General features: G+C 37.9%; 1 protein-coding gene across 4 annotated transcripts in view; it reads left to right on the top strand.

Moving 5' to 3' along the window:
- The window catches only part of NCOA2 (nuclear receptor coactivator 2), a 189,176-nt gene that overhangs the window by 66,683 nt on the left and 99,134 nt on the right, over positions 1–23,359 (top strand). For all 4 annotated transcript variants that reach the window (XM_083877665.1, XM_083877663.1, XM_083877664.1 and 1 more), the window contains one exon: positions 2,699–2,943. The gene's annotated coding sequence lies outside the window, so the exon portion shown is untranslated. The remainder of the gene's footprint in view (positions 1–2,698; positions 2,944–23,359) is intronic.

Here is a 23,359-nt window from a genome sequence, read left to right as displayed (position 1 = left end):
CAAAATCCATTGCAGTTGCTTATAGTTGAGAGACAACTAGCAGTGGCTGATACTTCTAATTACTTGGACAATGCTATATGAATTTTCTTCACTGAAAAAAGTCCTTTGCTGACAGCAAGTAGGTTATACTCTGCCAAATGAAATAGTGCATGAAATTCTGCTCTCGTTTTTTAAGCAAGAAGTTTTGTGTAGTTTCCACGATTGTATATTGAAGTACTGAAGTTTCATTCAACCTAATTATATTTTTCATCTGAACTGTAACTAGGGATCAGATAATTATCCTGGCTTAAAAAAAGTACATATAGCTAATATGGATGCTTGATAGCCAGTTTTATTGCTAAATTTAATTCAAAACGTGATTAAATTATTTATTTGTAATTTTGGAGAATGGAAGTGAGGTTTTAATGCTCATTTTGTTTTACACATTGAAGTTGAATCTTCTCAGTATATTTTCATAAGAATTAACATAATTGTTCTAGGAGTGTGCATGTCCCATACTTCTTTTGCCATAGTTGTTAAGAATTAGGTGCATCAAATGTCTCTAGATTAAATAGGATCTCACAGGAATGGCTAGTCATTCCTTAGAAATAATTATTTCTTATTGAAAAATAAATGACATATCGCATTTAATCCATGTCATAATTAGCATCTGTCTGTGGGCATGTGAATGTTTTTATCTTTTCCTGGTCTCCTCTTATGAACCTTATTTGTACAGAATATTTACAAGAGCCATCAGGAAATTGTTGCCCTGTTTGCTCTTAAGAGTGCAGTATAAAAATCTGTAAATTGGACTTTGCTCTAAAAGAGTGTTATCTGTTTTGAGAGGTTTTCCTTTTTCTTTTTATATATATATATATATATCCTTTCCTTTGTACATTACTTGACAGCATGATGCATTTGTTTTTCATGCTGACATAAATAACTAAATAGAGGAAAGAAAAGAAGAACCTTCCCAATATTTTGTTGAATAAGGCTATTTCCTCTCCAGGCAGGGGCAGGTGATAGCAAGCAGTAGTACTATGCAAAGTTATCCTTCCCTTTTGTAACTTATACAGGGCTGCTCCTAATTTACTGCAAATGCAAAGTAAAATGGTGTTGCTTAAATTATCTCTATTAGCTATGTGTGACCTTCATCAGGAATGAAGCTAACCCATTTTACTTCAGGTTTTCCTGGCCTAGAAGTATTTATTGAGCAGCTGTAGCTTTTCAGGCAGTCATTGGTACCTCCAGGATGAAAACATCTGAAGAAATGCCGTCTGCACCGTGTGCTGTCCGATGATCCTGTTTGTACATTGCTCATAGGCACACAACAAAACTGGTGGTCAGGGCAAAGGCAGCTTGCATGGCATGGGGTTCACTCCAGCACTGTCCACCCACAGCTGCTACTCCTCAGTTTGACCTCTCAGGTTATAAGATTTGCACAGTTCTGGTTTGAGTAGCTGAATGAGTTAAGCTGTTAAGGGCTGAAAGGAAAGTGCCAGAAGTTGCAGTAAGGAAGGCTGCCTGGTACTTCCCAGTATAGGATGCTCCTTGGAGTTTTTTATAACTTTACAAAATGTTAGCCTTTGGGCTAGGCAGTTGCTGCCAGCTTAATTTTTTTTTTTTCTACCAAAATAATTTAGCTGTCTGTGACCATGTGTGGAAAAAGCTGTTTCTCATTGTAGATTTTTAAAAAACCTATAAACAAATGAAACAAAAAAAATGGATCTTTTTTTGAAAATGCTCCATGTCCCTTGCTTTGAAACAGAGACTAGGAATTAGAGTGTGGGAAGCACTAGTGAAGGGCACTGGAGAAGAAGAGCAGATTACGAGTCATGAATTTGCCTTTGTCAGCACTGCAAAATTCTCAGATTGAAACAAACTATAACTTTTTAAAGAAATGACAGATCTCACATGGTGTCTTGGGCATGTGAGGGCCTGGAAGGGGAGACTGGGTTTGTACCCCAGTGCCTGAGAGCCAGAAGCAAATCCGTGGGTCTGTGACGTGCGTGGGATCCTAGCACAGTCCAGGCCCCAAAATGCCCTAGACTGTGAACACAGGAGCAGACCTGGCGGGAGAGTGAGGGTTAATACTGGGGAATGAAGGAAGAAGGGGGAGTCAAGGGGAGAGTATGGCACTGCTAGCCAAGCCTGGAAGTGACTGAGCTGGCAGAGATTAAAATCCTTGGGGAGCAGAGTACAGAGAGACTTGGCAGGAGTGCTGAAGGTAGGAATGAAGAAGGACCAGGACTTGAATCAACATGGGCCAGAGGATATGGCTTGAGGAAAACAGGCAAAGAAGTTTGTTCTGGAAGGTCCAGAAATCTTGAATATTAAGTAAACACTTTTCGATTTCAAAAATGAAGCTCTTTTAGAAATTGTTTTCAGTCATCACCTATGGCTAATTTCCATGCAGAGAATAATGTCACATTTGCAAACAATTTGATATTACTTTCCCACAAAAGCTGCAGAGTAAATCCAAAGATTTCAACCCAACTGCTGTTTTTTGTAGGTGTCAGTGTGACGATGTCTGATGTCTCAGTTTCTAATTTCTAGAAGTGGTGAATGCAAACATTTTTCCAGTGTGGCAGTGTCTAAGTCAAGGATTGTCAAAACTGAGTATATCTTTGCAAATCTCTTTTGTTTGTGCCCTTGTGAGGAAGCTCCTCGATTTAATGGTATTAAATGTCACCCTGACGTGCTGTTTTTTTTCCTGTAGGACCCCTGCTCCATTCTGTGCACAGGATGGACTTGTTCTGGGAATGAATCTGGTTGATGCGTTGGAGAAGGCTGTTCTCTGGAGTACCCCTGCCTCACTTCCAGCAGAAGTCGGGACGTGCGTGGTGGCCGAGGCAGGGGATTGCAGGAGGCAGGAGCCATTCTGGTGCTCTGTGCAGCTGCATGCTGCCCTGGCGAGCGGGACTCCCTTCCTGGCTGTGCTGCAGACTTCCTAGGTGATGCTAGGTAAGTTGCTCAATCCCAGCTTTTCTCACATCTTTGCAACTGTGTCTTGCTTTCTTGTGAATGACTCAAGATCTTCGTATCTTCCTTGGAAAAGTACTGACCACTGGTAACTGGGGTGAGGGCGTGGGGGCTGAGGTTTGAAGGAGCTATATAAAGCACAATGTAATGCTGAGTGCTGTGAAAAAATTAGTTAGTCTGAGTTATGCCAAACCGGAGACAAAGTTGGCTTCAGAACTGGAGAATCATTTTGACCTTAAAGCTGTCACTGCTTTAGTTAGGAAGCTAGGAATAACACAGTTATTCTAAGTTAGGAGTAAAACAGAGTAAGGGTAGGACTAACCATTATGTTGATGGAGCACTCAGCTGCACCATTGAATTCACAAAGAAATCACTTGTTCTGTCTTCCAAAAAAAGTTTGAGTAGTGTGCAGTAAATCAGGTATAGGACCATACTCCAAATGCCTAGAGGTAGACAGATTATTGTTTTGATTAGTGGTAATTTTGTAATTTTTTGGACGGTGCAGAGGTGCTGTGGAAATGGTATGACATAACTGCAACATGTACCATGCCACAAAAGCAAATAAAGACAAAGTTTAGGTTTTCTGAGACTTAGCTTCTGTTATTTCCTCATATGAATGCTTGCATCCAGATTAGTTTTATTGTAGACATTTGTATAATGCAAGATGATTTGGGGTGCAAGAAGCACAGCATTTTTTGATAATGTCAACTCAAATAATATATGTACATAAAATTAAAATTACATGTAAATTCATCTTTCATTGCAGGCACATGACTCTTGTGCCTGGTTATTGTATCAGATACGAAGTAGAGAGTGTTTGTAATGCCCACTATCAGAATGGCTTGGAGTCAGAATTTCATCTGCATTTCCTCAGGCATGGGGTTTGTATTTTTCCAGTGTGATGTCCATAGCTAGCTACAATGCTGTTGTAATCAGTAGATAACAGATAATTTTTTGGCCAAGCCATGGTTAAGCTAAATATTGTTTCAACTTAGCTAACCTGAATGCAAAATATCTAACATTAAATCAGGTTTTATGAATTAACCAAGAGTACCTAGAAACATAGTGAGTTTGTTTGCCAAATAAGCTGTTACTCTCTATTGCAGGGAAGAGAGAGAGTAAAAAACTATGCAGTTTTATAATGGTTGAATATTATTATAAATACACAGAGCAAGAATGTACGTTCCCCTTCCAGCCTGCTCACAGGGGATCCACTACATATGGGTCTGTGAAAGGCTGTACTAATGCTTTAGGTGTTGAGCAATATTTCTAAGTGCTGCTTTCTAAGAAAACAAGAGGTATTTTTGTTTGACTACTGCTGTGCAATGTGCAAGTTTTTCTTTAAATCTTTGAAATTAAACAAAAAAAGGCAGTGGGGGTGGTGAGGAAACAATCTGTATTTTATGAGCAGAAGTTAAAAATGAAATTATTTGCTTTATCTACAGTATTGAGAATTATGTTGCAATTAGACTGATGCAATAGCACACATTACGAAAGGATCACAGAAGCCTGCTGGAGGAAAGCTCAGCACTGGAACAGCAGGGGTGTTGTGGGCCTGCAGGGCAGCACACTGGCACAGCCACACCAGGGAGATTATCAGCTAATGTGAGACAGGAACGCCAAGGAAAATAAAAACTCTGCCATTCCTGCGTGTCCCATAAAACGGGGCGGGGGGAAAGAAGGAGGGTGACTTGTTTTTATCAATGTGCCTACTTTATTTCAGTGTCACGTCTAATCCGGAGTGGAAAATGTTTTCTGTTATGTCAAAGAAAGAAGGAATGGGAATGGCAGCTAATTATGAGCTAATATACCTTGAATGCTGCTAATAACAGTGGGATTTTACTCAGCTCACTCTATTTCTACAATAGAAAAGTAAAATTTGTCTTGAGTCAACTGAAACATCTGTTGAACAAATTGGCTCAATTTCATGAGTCTGTTGCTAATTCTGAAAAGTAGATGGTGTTTTATAAGATCAGTAGAATCAGGGTCTTGGAGCCCATATTCTTTACTTCTTTTTACTATTATTAAAGTAGGTCATGTCAAAATGTTTTGTTTTTATGAATACTGTGGTTAGTGTTTCTAGTATTTCAAGCTTTACCTTTGGTTTAATGAGTTTTCTTCGCTGTTTTTAATCAATATTACTAATAGTCCTTAAAGTTGTGGGTTTCCAGCTTTGTATCAAGTCCTTGGTAGTAAAGTAGTTGAGCAGGTTTTAAAAAAAGTCCTCTTCCAGTACATTTCTATTCCTATTTCTGTTTCTGTTTCTATTTCTTTATTTCTGCATTTTTTCCTAGTCTGTTTTACTTACAAAGTTTAAATATTAATAGAGTTTTAGTTGCTCCTATTGCTGATTTCTCATTTGGACTAATTCTTTGTAGATTTGCAGATGTGGGAAAAATATTGTAGGTGACAAAGCAGTTTATGGTTTCATGTGGTAGATGTGTAAGGATGTCATAGAGTCAATATGCTGATGTCATATGAATATTAAGAGAAGAAAAAAGGGAGAAATTTAAAATAGGTTTTCCCAAGATTTTGTTCTCATGTGTCAGAAATGTTTTAATTTAATCTCATACACAAACATGCATCTTAAAGTTCTCAAGTATATCTCTTAACACTACCATCACTGAAAGGAAATCACAAATGTAATGCAGATCGAGTTAAGTTCTGTGTGCTTTACTGTTAAATATTACAAAATCAATGCAAGTTCTTCCTATGTACTACCCATAACTGGCTGTAATACTTTGACATATTTGAAGAGGAAAGCTGGACTTTGAATTTAGACAGTGAATATATATTTTCTTTGTGCTACGTATATTGCACGGAAAATACAAGACTGTCCTTAACCATGTGCATACAGGATGATTGTATGATATGACATTTGTGGTCAGGGCGTCTATTTAGAGTAGCTTAGTTCATGAGGGATGTGAATGGAAGTTGATAATACTTTCTAATGTTACTTAAAAAAGCAAAGGAAATGATCTGTTTATTACAGCTTGTTTTTAAACTTTAATATTTGTTAATTATGTAGTAGTTTGTCTTCTTTAACTTAGAAGATAATGAAGATACAAATAGGAGGGACAGCAGTGTGGGATGTCATTGCTTTTGAAGGATTGCTGGGCTGAGGAGGAATGGAGATGTATATTCAAGTTTTCTGAATGTGCACGTGAGTACTGCCAGTGCAAAAAGCTGCCCCACTGCCGATAAGATGTTGCAAACTCCCCCTGTGTTGGTTTTGTCCTGTTGGTGCAGTTCACTGAAGCTGCAGATGACGTTCATGAAATGAAGTGAGGGGAAAGTTTTGTGGCTGAAATCTTGTGCCAAGTCTTTTTGAAGTTGTATGCAGCAGCTGTGCTGTAGCTAAAGAAAGGCTTTCTTTGCCTCCATCATAACATCTGCATGGTCTTTAACAGCAGAATTGTTCCACTATGATGTGTCATTTAGCTAATCTGGGTTGCCTTCATTAAGTCCTTTTTTCTTCTTATTAGAAATGCACACATTACTTTGGGAAATAAGTTTGCAAAGATGTGGACTTGAACGTTTCTGTGTAGAAACAGTAGGCTTTAGTCAGAAAAAAAGTCAGAAGATGAGTGGAGACTTTGTAGCTCAGCAAGTATCTTTAATCTGGGCAGCTCTAGATGGACACCATGAATTGGATTTTTATGTGTCCTCTCTTGTTTGGAGGTTAGGGGCTGAACATGCAGCCATTTTTTGTGGAGATGCCACAAATGTGACATCATGGCAGCGAGCATTGGCTTGACAGCTTCCAGAAGTGTGGCTTGTACCCTCTGTGCTGAGGTGTTACCCCCTCTCCCTTGTGCCAGTGCCGCTGCAGCCACAGCCACAGCTCTGGACTGATGGCTCAGGGAGCCAAACTGGAGGATGGCTTGATGCATTTTTAGTTGAGTCACTTGACTGGCTCTTGACCTCTTTGAATTTTCTAACTGCAGTGTTGGACAAATGTCTCTGCTGAAGATGGCCTGGAAGAGAGGGATGGCAGGACCAGCCTCTTGTAGTTGTTAATTGCTTTCAAAACCATGCCTTGGTTGAGAAGGCAACCAAGGGAAGTGTTTTTAAGAAATGCCTGATTGACTGTATGCTGTGTTTACTTTCAGAGTTGAGAGAAATCAATGAATCAGGTATAATTGAATTTGTAATTTTAGCTTTAGTGTTTCTTTCAGTTGAAGATTTTTGCATAAGGACTTTTAAACAATATTTATTTAGTCTTCTTACAGCATGAGACTAAGAGGTCTGTATATTTTCACTCTGTTAGCACTGTGAAGCTGGTGAGTTCTTAAAGCTAAAGGGTGGGATCTAATGGTCTGAAATATGAGGTTGTGGTCTTGGAGAGCAAAACAAAGGTGGTAGAAATGCTGCTCTTTTTTTCTGTTAAGGATTTTGGCCATCTTGACTTTATATATCTTGGATTTATGGGGATACTTGACTCAAGCAGTATGTCCTGAACTAAATCTAGAGGAATACATTGTAAATTAAACGGGGGGTGTGTGGATTTTTTGGTAAGAATTACCACATTTTAGTATCAGGAATTACTGGATATCCTTTTGCTTTCTGCTTGAATAGTAGGATCAGTCTTCCTTCTGTAATCTTGTAGGAAAATGACTGTACTGGAAAATCAAGAGTTGTGATTTATGTAATTGTTTTCATTGCAGAAGTTTGGTTTGTGAGTTCCAGTAACATAAATAAGCAAAATTAAAGAAAAAGGCAGGAAATATGCTCCCACCTATTAGGGCTGTTAAATGATATTTTCAAAATTATCTTGTAGTCAAGTTGTGATTTTCTTCAATTTATGCCAGTAAGGCTGTGACTGCTGCCCATACTCGCTGTCTGTAAAGATAAACATATACTTGCCACAGTGAAGAATGAACACCACACAGTGCAAAATAAGAAACTTTAAATAAAGAAATTACTTGTAATACTGTATATTGAATGGAAAAAGTTAGGTCTGCCTGCATGTGCAGTTCAGAGTGCAGCCTGCTTGCTGGGGGAGTGTGACACACCTGCCTCCTCATCTGACAGTGACCATGACCATGTCACCAGGGACTGAGTGCACCCCAGAGATAGCTGGGCATTTCAGTCTGACACGTGAAAAATGTGTTTCTGAATGCCTAAGGAGCACAGCTACGCCCTAGGAATAGATATGTTTGGCATCTGTAGTCCAAAATATGCATTTTATCTACACGTTTAAAAATTATTAGCAAAATAAGATCACGAAGTCAGTAAAACTGAGCAGATTTAATACATTCTGGTTCCAGTGACGTTACTGTGAGGTAAGGGCAAGCAGACCACAACTTGTTTCAAAAACAGGAAGCGCCTACATTTATATAAAATTGCATAGTTTCAGCTGTCATAAATGTGGTTTCAATGCAGTTGCAGGAGTAAAGCCCAAAGTAGTTATAACCAGCTTACTTCCTCTTCCAGTCAAAGTGCAAATAGCCATATAATTAACAATCTGTGGCTCATTTCTGTAGCTGAGTTAAGTATTCTGTTTCGCCTGTTCAGTCACTGTATAAACACAGAGGGAACTTGACTTGGTTAAGAACATTTTGAAACACAAATATCCCCAGTCAAAACCAGATCTGCAGATTCACAGAAGAGGGTCTTCAGTTGCCCCTCGAGCTTGGCAGCAGCAATGAGACCTGTGAGTGTGGCTGGATCTCTGCCAGGCTCCTTGGAGAGGATCGAGTCTTGCCAAGTTGGCGCCTTGCCATGGTAAACTGCATGGGGCAGCAAAACCTGCTGCAGAGCTGGTAGACAGTTTTTCTCTTTAGGGACTTCCCTTCTTACATTCCATTACAAATTGGCTTTATTCAAAGTCTTTTATCATTAATTTTTTGAAGACTGATTGCTCAGCTTTTTTGGACAGCTTTTTTCTGAGTTAATTCAGCCATCCTGCCTTTGACTGTACTCATGCACTTAGTGTGACAGAAAAGCATGAGTACAAAAGGATAAGAAAGAGTTCTTCTTCTGTTCCTGTACACTCTTGGATTGGTTTAAATATGCTTTAGGCTGCTTGGAGAGCCTTCGAAGAGAGCTCTAACTTTTCATCCAGACAAGGCCTGTCACACTCTCTGTCTCTGCTGATATAATGCACTTGAGCAGCAAATAACTACTGAATATTCCCCATGTACTCTGCTTGCTGGAAAGGACCATTGAGGAGCCTTTCCAGGGAAAGTTTGCTCACCCAGGAGATTTTCTGCAGGGAAGCACTGCAGAAAATGGAACTGCAAGACTGGCTGCATACGGTGATTGAGAGTGCTCCTTTTCCTTATGTGGTAGGTAGCACTGCGTTTTGCAAAGCCCTGTGAGAAACTTTTAGGCAGAGCTCAACAAAGATTCCTTTGTCCTAAAGATAATATAGAACATTTCCCTTTCCTAGCTTTCCTCTTCAACTATCAGATAAATAGTGAAATTTCATAAATTCAAGTGACCACCTTTTGTTTTTATGCCTTAAAAGGACTATTTAATCCCATTCCAATGTTTTAATTTATTCAGGAGAAGCTGACAAACCCATTTTCTTGTCACTGGAATGACCAGAAAAGCTACATCAATGACCAGCACCTTTACTCACATCTGAATGGAGTTTGGAAAATCAGTCTTAGCAGCCTTTGCATAGCAAACAAGATATGTGCACCAGTAATTGCAAAGGGAACAGAAATCAGGACAGAGTTCTGCTTCGAGCTCCATAGTGTTTTAGCTATGATGGACAGACAAGGGAAGACTAAAGAAAGTGAGACCTGCTTTGAATCTTGTGAAAAATCCATGGTGGTTACATATGTTGAAGTGTTTCTTTCATTCTGAATAAAATTTGGAAACTTTCAGGACACAACAGGTTTATAACATTTTTTATTGTGTAAAGGATTTTTTTCTATTCATATCTTCCAATGTTGTTAAGAGAAGAACATACAGCTGCCACTCTGAAGAGTATGGTTGCACAGCTTCTGCTGCTTACTCTGTGTCTGTAGGTAATAATTTATCATAACATCAATATAACATTACCTTTAGTCATTCAGAAAAGCCTTATCTTAGCTGCTTGCCAGAGTTACTCATGTGTTTCTTTGCTTAGCGTGACATGGCCATATTTTCCTTCATGGCTTAGTTCCTACCCGGGCACAGGCGATGAAATGTGCTCACATTGCGCTGTGTTTTATCACTGACTGAAGGGATTGGACCGAGCTGTGTTGTAAAAGAGGACAGTAGGGCCAGTCAGCTTGTTGCAATGAATGGATTGCTCTTATTCGTGGAGGAGTATCGTCCAAACAGTGGTCTCTGGGCCAAGACCAGCCTACAGGAAATTTCCATCTGCTCTGCTTTTTACCAAAGGAGATGGAGAGCAGCTTTGCTGCAGCAAATGCTGCCCAGCAACTGGACTGCACTGGAGGCTTGCCACAATCCAGTTCAGAGGGAGTGGAGGAGCCTCCCTTCTTCCTGTGGTTTGGCTTTATTTCCATGATAATGTCTTGATAAGATTTCTAGGATGGCTACTTGCAGCATAGCCAAGTTGGTGACTACCCCAAGGACTAGGAAGTTAAGTCTGTGAGAATTAGCAGGTGGGAGGTTCTGCAGCCAACCACTGAAACAGAATTGCCAACTCCTTGTAATAGATGACCTCTTTTAATAGAAAACCACATCCTTTAAAACACTTCATTAAAAATGCCCTTATCAACGACAAGCTCCTATGCCATATAAAAAGCACCTTATTTGCATATGAAGTAGTTCAGATTCAGTCTTCTAAATTGCCATTTGAGAAGTCAAATACTAATTTTTGAGTGAATTTTGGTATTATAGTTTTATATTGCCTTTTAGAAGAACTGCAAGATTAATTTGAGACTGTAACTATTTGATCTGTAAAGAATATGGGAAGATGGAAAGCTCTGTGTGTGTGTATATATATATATAAAACAATAATAATATTAATGAAATGTATAAAATTGTATGTGTACTCTTTATTGTCATGCAGTGATAGTCTATAAAAATTTTATTATCCTGAGATAATATGCATATCCATTACATGAGAGCACTGAATACCTTTTTAATCTGTGGAGATCATCCAAAGCAAATGCTTCTAACAATTGTCTCCACACTTGGTTGAATGTTTTTTATCATCATAAAGGTTAAAGACTAAATTAAGATTTAGGTTTTTATATGATTTATAATTTTTTAAACTTTTTTCAGATTCATTGTTTTAAGAATTTTCACACCTAGGAAATCATTAGGCTCTTATACTAATGAAAATGATTCAGGTGAAAATGAAACAATAAAAAATCATGTACAAATTGGATGGTATCTTTAAGATCTCAATTTACTATAATTCAATCACCTGATGGCAGAAAAACTGGTTACTTTTGTGTATGTATATTTATAGAAATAATCTGGATCGCAAAATTCCAATACAGTCAAACAGAAATATATGCATGGTTGTAAGCAGTTACTGCAATTGGCCTGGTCTCTAATTGTATAGCAGAATTGTTGTTCTTAAATAAAACTGAAAGAAAAATTCTGCATTACAGATCCCTCATGTCACTGCTCTGTGGACCTACATAAAATCCTGGTACTTTTAAACTCCCCTGAGCCTCATCAGGTCCCTGTAAAGTTTCTGACTCTAGCATGAAAGATCTCTTTGCTGGGGACAGTGTTTCCTTATCAGGAATGGGACCCATATGAGTAAACTAACTACATTACCAAGATTGATGTTAAACTCTCCAAATTGTCCCAATAATATAAAGAGTAATATAAATTCATGCTCAGTTGCAAGCTTTCTAAAATAATTTTTTGCGTTGTAAGAAAATTAGAAGAGAAGCACAAAGTTGCATAAAACACTGAGTGGCTTTATAGCATTCAATGTTACTGGATCACCTTGGGGTTTGAGTCATGTTTCCTGAATTCTCAACTTCACTTCTTCAGTCTTTTTATCTCCTGATAAGTTGTTGCTCCAGTTGTTTAAGCTCTGCTCTAGATCAGACTGTTCTGCCAAGGTGAAAAATTTGCCTGTGTTTAGACATATTGTAGATACCTCTGGGTACCTTCAGCCTTCCTTCCCCTTTGTGTTCTTAAGAGTCAGTTCTGTTGCCTTTTCTTCTTCTTTTATACTGGGCTTTTTCCACTGTTCATTTTGCTGCTGATAAGCTGAGTGGAGTAGGTTTCCTGTAACACCATCCATCTTGCTTTCCCCTGGGCGAAAGACTATTCACTTGTTCCTGGCCTGGATCATAGGTGATATCAGTCCTGATAACAGATGGCTGAATGCTGTGTGTATTTGTGCACACAGTTTATTAACTTTTTGTATTTATGTATATAATATGTGCAAGAAACACCTTGTTGTATAGAATTCTGTCTAATATCTAATAGCTAGCGTCTGGCATATGTCATATGTGTTTGCCAGTTAGATAAACCTCCTTCATTGCTTTAAAAAACTGACTTCTATTTTACTTTGGTTTTTATTTTTTTCTCTACAAAAAAATGGAGCATTATCAGTGTTTCTTTTAGTTTTCCAGACATCTCATTGACTTAGACTGATCAGTTTATGGAAGTAATATATGACTTCATGTATAATATTCTAAAGAGATGTGCTTTGCACATCTAAGGTCCTGATCTTTGATGTAAGAGCGGCATAGTCCTATGGCCCTTGCTGCACCAAGGAGCTGAGATGGTAGACTGGTGTTGCCTTGAAATTTACATTTTGTTTTATTTATTTGGGGTAATTTTTTATTCTGTCCCTTAGTGAATGATTTGACTTCATAACTATTAGAATTTTGTACGTGAACATATTTTATTACCTGCTTGGAAGTGGCTTAATGCTGTTATTTGATTGATTATTCTCTGGTTTATATTACTTCACTGATCAAAATGGCAAGGGCTGGTTTATATTCTCTTGTTACATTTACGAATGCAACTAAGAGTCAAATGTGAAATGGAGCAATGCAAGTATTCATGCAAGTGCTGACTTGTGTTTATATTCTTGAAGACTGAACACACTTGTATAAATGCTAGATTAAAAATAATTTAAAACATCACAAATCTATTGCAATTCATAGATTACAGTAAAATACATATCTGTGGAAAAGTATCTGGTTTTATCTCCTATTACAAGTTAAATGGGGCCTGTGTGTCTGTTTTTCTTTAAAAACTGTCTAGCAAACTGTATGAGATGGATTTAAATACCGTGGTATTACTTTTAGGTGATCTATTAGTATAGCTAGCTCTTTAGTCCTTCTAAGTTAGCTTTCTGTAAAATACTAAGAAGGCCAAATATTCTCCTTTATTTTTAACCTCTTTTCCTACAGAAACAAGGCTCGTGAGGTCACACCGTGCACTTGTGTTGATGCACACACATCCCTTCAACTCCCCTCATTATCTTTTGAACCTATTGCTGATTTTGATCACACTTTTTGGTGCAGTGGAAATCTCAAAATTCAGTTCCTTCAGGTTTTGTGAAAATAAGCAGCTGAGTGTGTATAGGTGGAACTTCCCTGACAGAGGGAAAGGTTGCAGCATGAAATAATCTTACTAGTTGTCTGGGAACCCCAGTGATGGGAAAAGAGAGGCTTTAAACAAATGTCCCAGCTGTGGGAAAAACTTCCTTCAAAGCTTTCACCTTTCTAGACACCAAAGTCAACCAACCAGGAGGTATAAATCTGTGGGAGATGAGGCTTAATTAATTCTGTTGTTCATGAAACTGCTTGTTCCCTTGATATTTAATAATAATAATAATATCAGTAGCATGAATGTTTCCATGAAGTATATTTTTGCATATTTAGTATTTAAGGTATATATATAGGGATATTCTTATAGCAATCCTCATTTTCAGAAAAATGTTTCATTTTCACTATGAACATTAATTTAAATGTTTACAAAACATCTTCTCTCCCTATTAGTACAAATTGAGTTGTTCTTTCCCCTTACTTCTAAAATGACAGATACTGTGAATGCTTTCCAGCTCTGTTTTGCATGTGGTTCTGGATTGCAACTAGCCAGAAATGCTAGAGAATTCATAGCTCTATGATTGTGCTCCAAGGGAGTTAACTGGGAAGAACAAGGCCGGTACACTTACTCACGCTTACTGAATATGGAAATAATAATAATTATAAAGCTAACCAACAAGAAGCGTATTCTTAATAAAATGTGTGGGTTTTTTCAGTGTAATCATATGACTATATAATACAAAAATTGCTTTGAGAGTAGGTCAAAGATTACGCATAGCAGAGGCTTGTGTGATTGGTTATGAACAAGTGAAAATAGGGTAAACTTTTGACCCGGCAGCAGCAAATGGAACTGTGCAAAGCACCTACAGATGGCAGGATTTAACGTATAGTCGGTCTCTCGCCCTTTCACAGCAATTACGATCATATTTCAGCAGGCACAGAGGGGAAGGCGTTCTGCAACTCTAATACAGGGCGTCTTTGGAAAGTTTTGAATATGCAGTTGTGTTTTGTTTTTGTAGGGTCATCAATTAGCTTAGCAAGAAGAGTTCCAATTTTGTTGCTCATATTTGACTCGATGAGTTCCTGGCCGGTGTGCTGAGTCTATTTGGAACAAAAAAATAATTTGAATAGTCTGAATAATTTTGATTATTGCTAAGCTTGAAAGACTCAGTGAAAGTTTTTATGTTTTTGTGCTGCTGATGCAAGCTTGAAGAGTGAGCAGAATGTGGTTCCAGAGGGAGCTCTGGGAAACAACGCTCCCAATCAGCTCCTTGAATTCTTGTGTAGATTCATCCATCTTCCTGGTTGAGTTTTAAACCAGTTTAAAGTCTGCAAAATTTAAACTTCAAAAAGACCAATCAATAAACTGCTTATTTGACCAGACTGTGGTGTTTGGATAATTCATCGTCTTTCGGTTTTGTTCTGCCTATGAAATACGTGGCAAATTAGAAGAAGTGAAAGTGTTGTGAATTAGAAACCAATGATTGACCATTTCCTGTAAATTTTGTCAGTTACAAAATCAGAAGCCTACTTGAACTTTGGGCACAGACTGAAGTCATCTGAGCGTATTTTGTGTAATTTAGTGCCTGTTGGATGTTTGTGTATCTTGTGTATGTACGTGTGCAGACTTCTCCCACAGTTGCTTTTTCTGTCGTGCTTTGACGTATCGGCATTTGGGAAAAGAGTGAGTTATAGGAGGCACGCTTCCTTCTAGTTGTGATCCAGCCACTATCTCCCTTTCCGTCTCTTTGCTTTGCCTTCTGGCCTGTAATCTGATGCGAGTGCCAGATGTGGGGAGGTGGAGCAGAAGCAATCCAAGCTTTTTAGACCATTTCATGGAGGAGGTTATTTTATTATATTTGTGGTTTGCAAAAAATTTTCCTTTGGTTTTTCAGAATGACTTCTATGGAGAGTAGAAATTGCAAGCATATGGTGGTAAGCTAAATAAGATACTGGAAAATGCTCTTTGGAGGAAGAGAGAATTTTTAAATACTGATAAAGCATGTTAGGTTGGATTTGCTTTTTTTTTTTTTTTTCCTTTTAAATCATGCTGAAGCTTGCACTGTACATAGACTGCTGGGTGTAATTCCATTTCTTTTTGGAGATGAATTGTGTTCATTTTAGCCATGTCTGTACCTGCAACAAAGAGCTGGTGCTGCAAGCTTTAAGGCACTTAAACGGCTCAGTGACTGCTACTACATGAGTTTGATCTGGTCACACAAGATTTCAAAACTTTTCTGGTTATTAAAATACAGTGAAATGAAAACTACTCTCCTCAAATGTCAAACAGCACATACTGTTGTAGACAAATTCCTTCTACAGTTTTATAATCCCCCTCACACACAAAAAAACCCCACTACCAAAACAAACTTTGGGTCAGTTAAAAATCCCACTGGTGCATTCCCCTCTTTTACAGATGAGCAGCTTTCAGATCACCAGGTTTGAGTTGCACTCAGAATTTGCCTGGACCTGTTATGTCCCAGCTCTTCAGAGAGGGTTCACAACCACAAGTGCTGCCCTGTGCTTCCAGGGAGGCTGGGCTTGGGGCCTCAGAGTGGCCTCTGCCAGAGATAGTGGGTTGGCAGGGTTACCCCACAGACCTCATTAAAACCTAATTGAGTAACCTTAATCTAAAGGTAGTAGCATAATTTTTTCAGTGTGAGGTGGTTGTCTGTTGTGTTCGTGACTTTAATGTATTAAGGCTTCTTCGCATGACAGATACTCCACCTGAAATTAGGGGCAGTTATTGTCAGCTTTCTACCTCATAAATACCAACTTCATAGAGAAAGTCTGAATATGTTGTACTTGCGAAATGCAAAAACCAAAAACAACTCTACAGAAAAAGCTTGTTCTTAATATATAAAGTAGAAAGGGAAATTAATTAAAGTGAGGGGTTTCATACTTGGGAAAGAAAGGGATTTTCAGACCCAGAATATCCTGAGTTTTGTCTAGTTATATTCTTGTTCTTTTTGAAGTACAAAAAGGTATTGAAGCATTATTAGTGAAATGCTATTATTGAAACATTATTGAAACATTATGGGATTATTCCTACAGTTTCACTGATTAAAATAGAAATCTAATTGAAGGATGTTCACTTTTCACATGTATTATGTAAATAACTGGTCTTGTATTCCAGTACCTGAAACACCCTTAACAATTATAGTTACCTGATGAATACCCTGTATGCTGCTTTAAAATGTAAAACCTATTAACACATCAACCAAACTGGGGGGTATATTAAACCTGTAACAGTGACCTGTGCTTTATAATGCCTGCATATTCTTCTTTTAATTCTGATTGTTATTCTTGCCACAGTATAAGAGATGCTCATATTTCCTTATCATTGCTGGAAATAAAATAGTTAAAATGAGTTTTCTAGTATTGCTCAAAGCTGAGTACGAAGGTTTCCATTATGAGTGGCTCAAAAAGTTCTTATCTACCCTTTGGTAAGTAGGTGAAACGCCCGTGTGCAATAAGGGTAAGTTCAGTTTCCTTTTAGTGTTATCTAAATACCTCATTTAGTTTTCCTTTGTATGTGCTGTGAAAGAGTAAGTGACAAAAGCTGTGTTTCTTAGACCGCACCTTGCATACAGATTCAAGTATAGTGGTGGGCTTTTTCTGCCTCCAGAGGACACCTTTCCAAACCTGGTGGAATCTTTCCTTGTTGTCCTATATCGAGGTATTGCTCACCTGTGTTGGTACTTACCTGGTTTAACTTGAGTTTGAAATTAGCGTGGCAGGAGGGCGTCATCACCACCCTACCAGTAATATTTAGGTTTTCTGCAAGTGAGCTATTGTCACAAGAGTATTTTGGATATTGAGAAGTTTTAAAGTTGTCAATAAACCATTGTATAATCATTACAAATAAAGTAATACATAGAATATTGTTATAGTATGTAGTATAACACAGCTATTTTCGTGCTGTTCACCAAGCTAAGTTGCTGGCTGTGTAATTGGAGGATAAAAGCAGTAATTTGCCCATACAGACCTAGCTAAAAGAACAGGGTTTTTTTGATACATTTCAGTTGCTAATGGAAACGTTAGACAAGGTTCAGATTTAGATCTTTTTTTTTTTTTTTTTCTCCCATAAAAAGTATCAAAATCAAGGTGAAATATTTGTTAAAAGAAAGTGTTGAATTTGATACTCTTCATTTGTAAATGCATGAGGAACTCTGCAGATCTTGTGAGATTTTCTCTTCTCCTCACCTAAGCTGTGATGATCTCTGGCTTTGCACAATTTCTGTGACATAACAAATACCTTCAAAATCAAAGTAACTGGACACATTCATTTTCCGTAAGACATGGGAGTTAGGTCGATACATTCCTTCAGCAGAAGAGAGGGAGACAGGAACATGACATTTGTGCCCCTGTTGGCTCAGGGAATGGTTTTGACCTCCTGACAGTCAATCCTGAGGAGCAGTGGGATCACTGGTAGGGTGCAGATTAGTGAAAGCTGATTGGCACCAAGCACCAACCCTTCCCCATGTTTGTAGACGTGACCACTTACAGCTAATAAGCTTATAATAATTTCTGCTTAAGCACAGGTGGTGAAAGTAGCAGTGAAAAAAAAAAGTAAGGAGCTTAAATATGGAGAAGGTATGGGGCAAACTGTGATGAAACACGTGCAGTGTGTGGTAATTGTCCCTCACCTTTTGCATGGTGGCTTGTGTTTATCCCAGTCCTCAATGCAGATATTCCTGTTTACACACCAGCTGTAGGGTAGGGGAATCTGAGACTCAGCTCCAACAAGAAGCATTGCTTATCTCTCCATTGCATCAAATATTTTTGCAGTTGGGCATGAACATCAAGACTTTTGAGGGTTTCTTGTAAATCTTGTGCAGGAAATTATTCATGAGGGGCACATTTTGTTTCTGTCTAAAGGACTCCACTTGCACAAAGGAATTGAGGAATGTATTTTATTTGGTCTTCTGAATGGTTTTGTATTTTGAAAGCTTAAAAAATTCTCTTCTCTAAACAAGATTGCTTTTCTGATTTGAAAACAGCACATGCCTTCCTGCTTACTTTGCATTTATTACCTAAATAGACTAAATTCAGCTTGGAGAGGCTTGAGAAGAAGAGAAAAATTTAAAATTATTCCCCTTTAATTAATCCCAGGAAAATTCTGGCAAATCTGTCTTTTCTTAGTGCATGCTGTATGTCTTTAAACTCTGTTTCATTCTGATCATATAGACACATCAGGATAGGTTTTTTTCTCCTCATGATAGTAGTTTGATTTGCCAGTAACTAGGTTTTGGGTTTACCTCATTTTGGTACTTACAGAATAAGGAGTGTGTGATTTCTTTTTTTGTTTTTAAAACATAACTTTATGTAAAGGAAACATTTCAGTGGTGGTGTTAGTTAAATCTAGATTTGAAGTGCTGACCTTTTATGAAATACTGTTTTGCTACCAATTGTTATAAGCCAATAGTGATAACAGTGGTGATAATTTTTCTCCCTGTAAAATAGAAATCTTTGGTTTGTTTAAACACCACGTTATTAGAACAGAGTAAGCTCCCACTGTGGAAGATTATAATACCTTCTTTCTTTGGGGAAAAAGAAACAAACACAAGCAATACAAAGAAGCAACCCAAGGCTTATTTCTTTGTTATCTTTTTTGGCTAACACATGAGGACCTTGGGTCCTACTACTGCTGCACTTCAGAGGGCAGCTGAACAGATAATTTATGCATGTCATATGTTTCTCAGTTCTCAGCAGTCTGAGACAACATAAGGACTCCATCCTGAAAAGTAAAAAACATTCTGAGCTCACTTCAGGAAAGCACTTGCACATAATCTTTACAGTTAAGGCCATGAATGGAGCCCTGTACTTAATGTTAGGTAAGGCAGTTCAGAGAATTGCAGCACTTAAGTATTTAATCCAAAGCATTATTGCTGTGGTGTTAACTAACAAACTGTTTTTCCAATGCTACATTCTCATAAATGTTCTCATTTATATATCAATTTGCAATTGTTTTCTATACAAAGCTTTTTGCATGTGTATTTTTTATTAAAAATATTTTTAAGGAGTTAATTATTAACATCTGAGGAAACACCATTTTTTTTTTTGGCAAATGAAAATGAAAAGGAGTATTTGCTATAATAGTTAATGTGAGTAGTTCTGGTTTACATACCTTAAGTCCTGGTAGTGTATCTTCTGGGGATGGTGCTGGAAATAGAATCAGTCTTTGTAAAATATATTATTTTCTACTGTTCACCTTTCTATACAATTTTTATTGTAGTATACTAGAACTGCTACTGCTTTCTTCAGCTTCATTCTGATAACTGATATGGTCTCCAGGAAAATCTCATTGTGGAGGAAGACAGCTTTGTTTTCATCCCTCTTTAGCAGATCCTGACAGCTCTGCCTGTGAATCCAGTGCCCTTTCCAGAATGCTTGCATAAGATTATTCTGGAGAATTCCTCTGCTATCCTGCTACCACGTACCTAGAGTTAGTAATTTTTTTCTCTTTTCTCACCCAGGAGTATGTTCAGATTTTCTGTATTTTTACAGAGATAACATCCATCATGCTTTCTTGCAGGTTTAATTGAAGTTTAAGGCAGTATCTGGCTGTTCTCATAGTGGTCCTGTAAGTTGCAACCTGAACCAAAAAGGCAGAATGCCTGACACTACCCACTTAAATACACCTGGCTTACTAAATGACCTTGGATAGGTAATTTTATGTCTCTCTTTTTCCTGAGATCTATAAACTTCCGATAATAAAACATATATCCATCTTTGCAAAAGCTCTTTGAAATCCATGAGTAAAAGGTATCCCATAAGGTCAAAATATGAATTATTTATTGCTACATGACATGCACAGCATGCAGACTGTAAGGTTATAGATATCTTGTCTGTTCCTTTTTCTCCTGAGAATAAAAGTCATACCTTCACAGCTCTACCTAAAAAAGTGTTCATTGTATGAAATCTAATATAATTTCATGTGTATGAGTGTGTGATAATATCGAAACTTTGGTTTCTCCAAGGAATTGATTTCAATTGTTAACATCCAGCTTTGTCTGAGAGATGTAAATGTAGTTTTCAAAATAATAAACATTTTAAAAATAATGAATATGAGAAGACCAAAAAGAACAGTCATAGGTGAGGCAAATATTGGGTATTGGAGTAAGCAAAGTAGAGTTTCATAGCATCAAAATTGTGGTAGAGTTACTACAGGGTACAACATTACTGCTAGTGCTTGTAGCCATTCATTTTCTAATTGACATGCCCAGCAGTGTGCTTTAGAAGAAACTGACTTTTCTTTGAGTATATTTCCTAGGATTTGTTGGAGGTCGTACTTGTCATTGAAAGTGTTGTATTCTCTGCTTACTGTTTACATTATTTAATTTATTAATTTAGGCATATGTTATATGTGTGTGTATGCGGAGCTTATCTTGAATACATACATAGGTAGAGATATAAAGCATGCAGAAAGCAAGGATAGGCTTGTTGCAAGAACAGGCCTTTACACTTCAATGTGAACATTCTCAACTGTACTTGGAAATCAGTAGGCAGCTAGCACAGGTTTTGTAGAACTGTTGTGTATGTTCTTGCTGAATATGCTACTTTAATAATTTGGCTTCGCTGTAACAGGTTTGGCCTCTGAAAGAGTGTAAGGAATGGTCTTCAGTGGAGTACACTTAAACTGCCTAGAAATGAGATCTGTGACATTAGCATAAATCTCAAATGTTTGGCCTTTAATTCAAGTCCAAATAATAAGTCAAATTTGTATCCAGCTAAATATAAAAGAATTTTTAACTATTTGGGATAGGCACAGACTTTCTAGTGCTGACAATAGAGGCAAGAGGGTTCTTGCACAGGTTTTAAAACTCCTCTTGGAGATAAGAGATTCCTGGATACATTTGGTTCTCTACTCCACTTTTGGATAAAGGGCAGTTTTACAGCTGAAGTCACGTCCAGTTGGAAAGATTGGGAAAATGTTACTAATCAGAAATCAGATTGTGATGGCGAAAGAAAGCCATGCTCTTCCCAAGTATGGGCTTTTTCAGAAAACTGTTAAAAATAATTGCTTCTACATATCAATACATTTTGTTTAGAAGACTGTACTTTTAGACCATAGTAAAGTGTCTGGTTAAAAGGAGCCATCTGCTTGGAAGTATTTCCCTTTATGTTGCCTTCCATATTGGCTCTCTTCCATTACACTTTAGGCATTGTTTTGCATGGTCTTTGTATTTATTGGATACTTTCATCTAGCCCCTCCTCACAGCTGTAGAATCCGATGTCTTGGCTAGTTTGATTTTTCTTATCTACCCACCACTCTGACTCGTAAGAATGCTGAGGTACTGCAGGCTATATATTCATAAAATTTATTTGTCTAATTTACATATAGCACAGATATTGAGTGTGATGTATTAGAAGTTGCAGGGATACTGTGTCTTGGAAGCTTCCTAAGAATCTGAACCCTAAATGAGTACTTTCTCCACTTCTTTCTCCTTATCTGTCTCAGTAATCTCCATTGCAAATACAAATGTTAGTGTCAATGTTTTGTAGGGGATACTCAGCTCAATATTTCCTTTGCTATCTTAAAATATTTAAAGTCATAAAATAATACTGAGACCAGGACTTATTTTTCTTTTTAAACCACACTTTTGTAGAGAAGAGAAGCACTGCAGACAGGAACTGTAGTCTCAAATTACCTGATTTTCTAAAGTTGAGGTATTTTAATTGACCCTGTTAATTAATTTCCAACACATCATTCATTGCCTCCACTGGGGGCTCTTCACTGTTGCTCCTCTCAAAAAGTGTTCTCACATGTGCCCCTTAGTGCCCACTGTATATGCATTTATGTAGTGTATTCAGAATTCCCTTAAATCCAAAGTCTTCAGGCAGCAGGTAATTTAAGAAGTTGCATTTGCCTTTCTTTATTGGTTTCTTGACATTTTTTGTAAAATTTATTTCACTGTAGATATCTTTTCCTCTTGATCTGGAAGAACTTACGTTTCTGGATGGTCATCATTGTATGTTGCACCCCTTCCCATGTAAAATCTAAAAAGTGGAAAATGTGGGATTTTTTTTCCAAAAGCCTTTCAAGGGAAAAACAATCCTTCAACAGCCCCCTAATACTTTAACTTTTTTTGAACAGTAGTCAGCAAGCAAATGCAGTGTCAAACATGCTAATCAAGATAATCACACCAGTTTGAGAACAAAGCTCCTTTTGTGTTAATTCATGGCCTCAGTTCACTTAAATTTCATTGTATCCACTCTTGTCAGGCTCTATTCTGGGAGTAAAGTGATTGTCCCTGAACCTTGGCTCTGCTGAGTTAAGTTAGAAGAATTTTCAAATGAGTGAGTGGTTATCAGAGTGTCTGTGTAACTATTCTAAACAATAGTATCCAAACCCCACAACTCCCATAACATCATGGAATCACAGAATAGTTTTGGTTGAAAATGACTTTACAGATCATCCTGTTCCAACTCCCCTGCATGGACAGGAATAACTTCCACTAGACCAGGATGCTGAAAGCCTCATCCAGCCTGTCCTTGGAGACTTCTAGGGATGGAGCATCCACAACCTCTCTGAGCAGTCTGTTCCAGCATCTTGCCACTCTCATAGTAAAGAATTTCTTCCCAATATCTAATGCAAACTTACCCTCTTTCAGGTTAAAGCCATTTTGTCTGGTCCTGTCACTACATGCCTTTATGAAGAGTCCCTCCTCAGGTTTCCAGTAAGTCCCCCTTAGGTACTGAAAGGTTCTGTAAGGCTTCCTGGAGTCTTCTGCAGGCTGAACAACTCAACTCTTTGTCTTTATAGGAGAGGCGCTCCAGCCCTCTGGTCATCTTTGTGGCCCTCCTCTGGACTCACTCTGTCAGATCCATGTCCTTTCTTTTGGAGGCCACAGAGCTGGATGTAGGACTCCAAGTGGGGTGTTACAAGAGCAGAGTAGAAGGGGAAAATCATCTCCCTTGACCTGCTGGTCACATATGTAATAAAGAGAAAATCAACC

The sequence above is a fragment of the Zosterops lateralis genome (genome assembly GCF_965231275.1).
Source record: "Zosterops lateralis genome assembly, chromosome: 1".
Classification (NCBI taxonomy): Eukaryota; Metazoa; Chordata; class Aves; order Passeriformes; family Zosteropidae; genus Zosterops; species Zosterops lateralis.
This window is presented reverse-complemented; position numbering and strand designations above follow the sequence as displayed.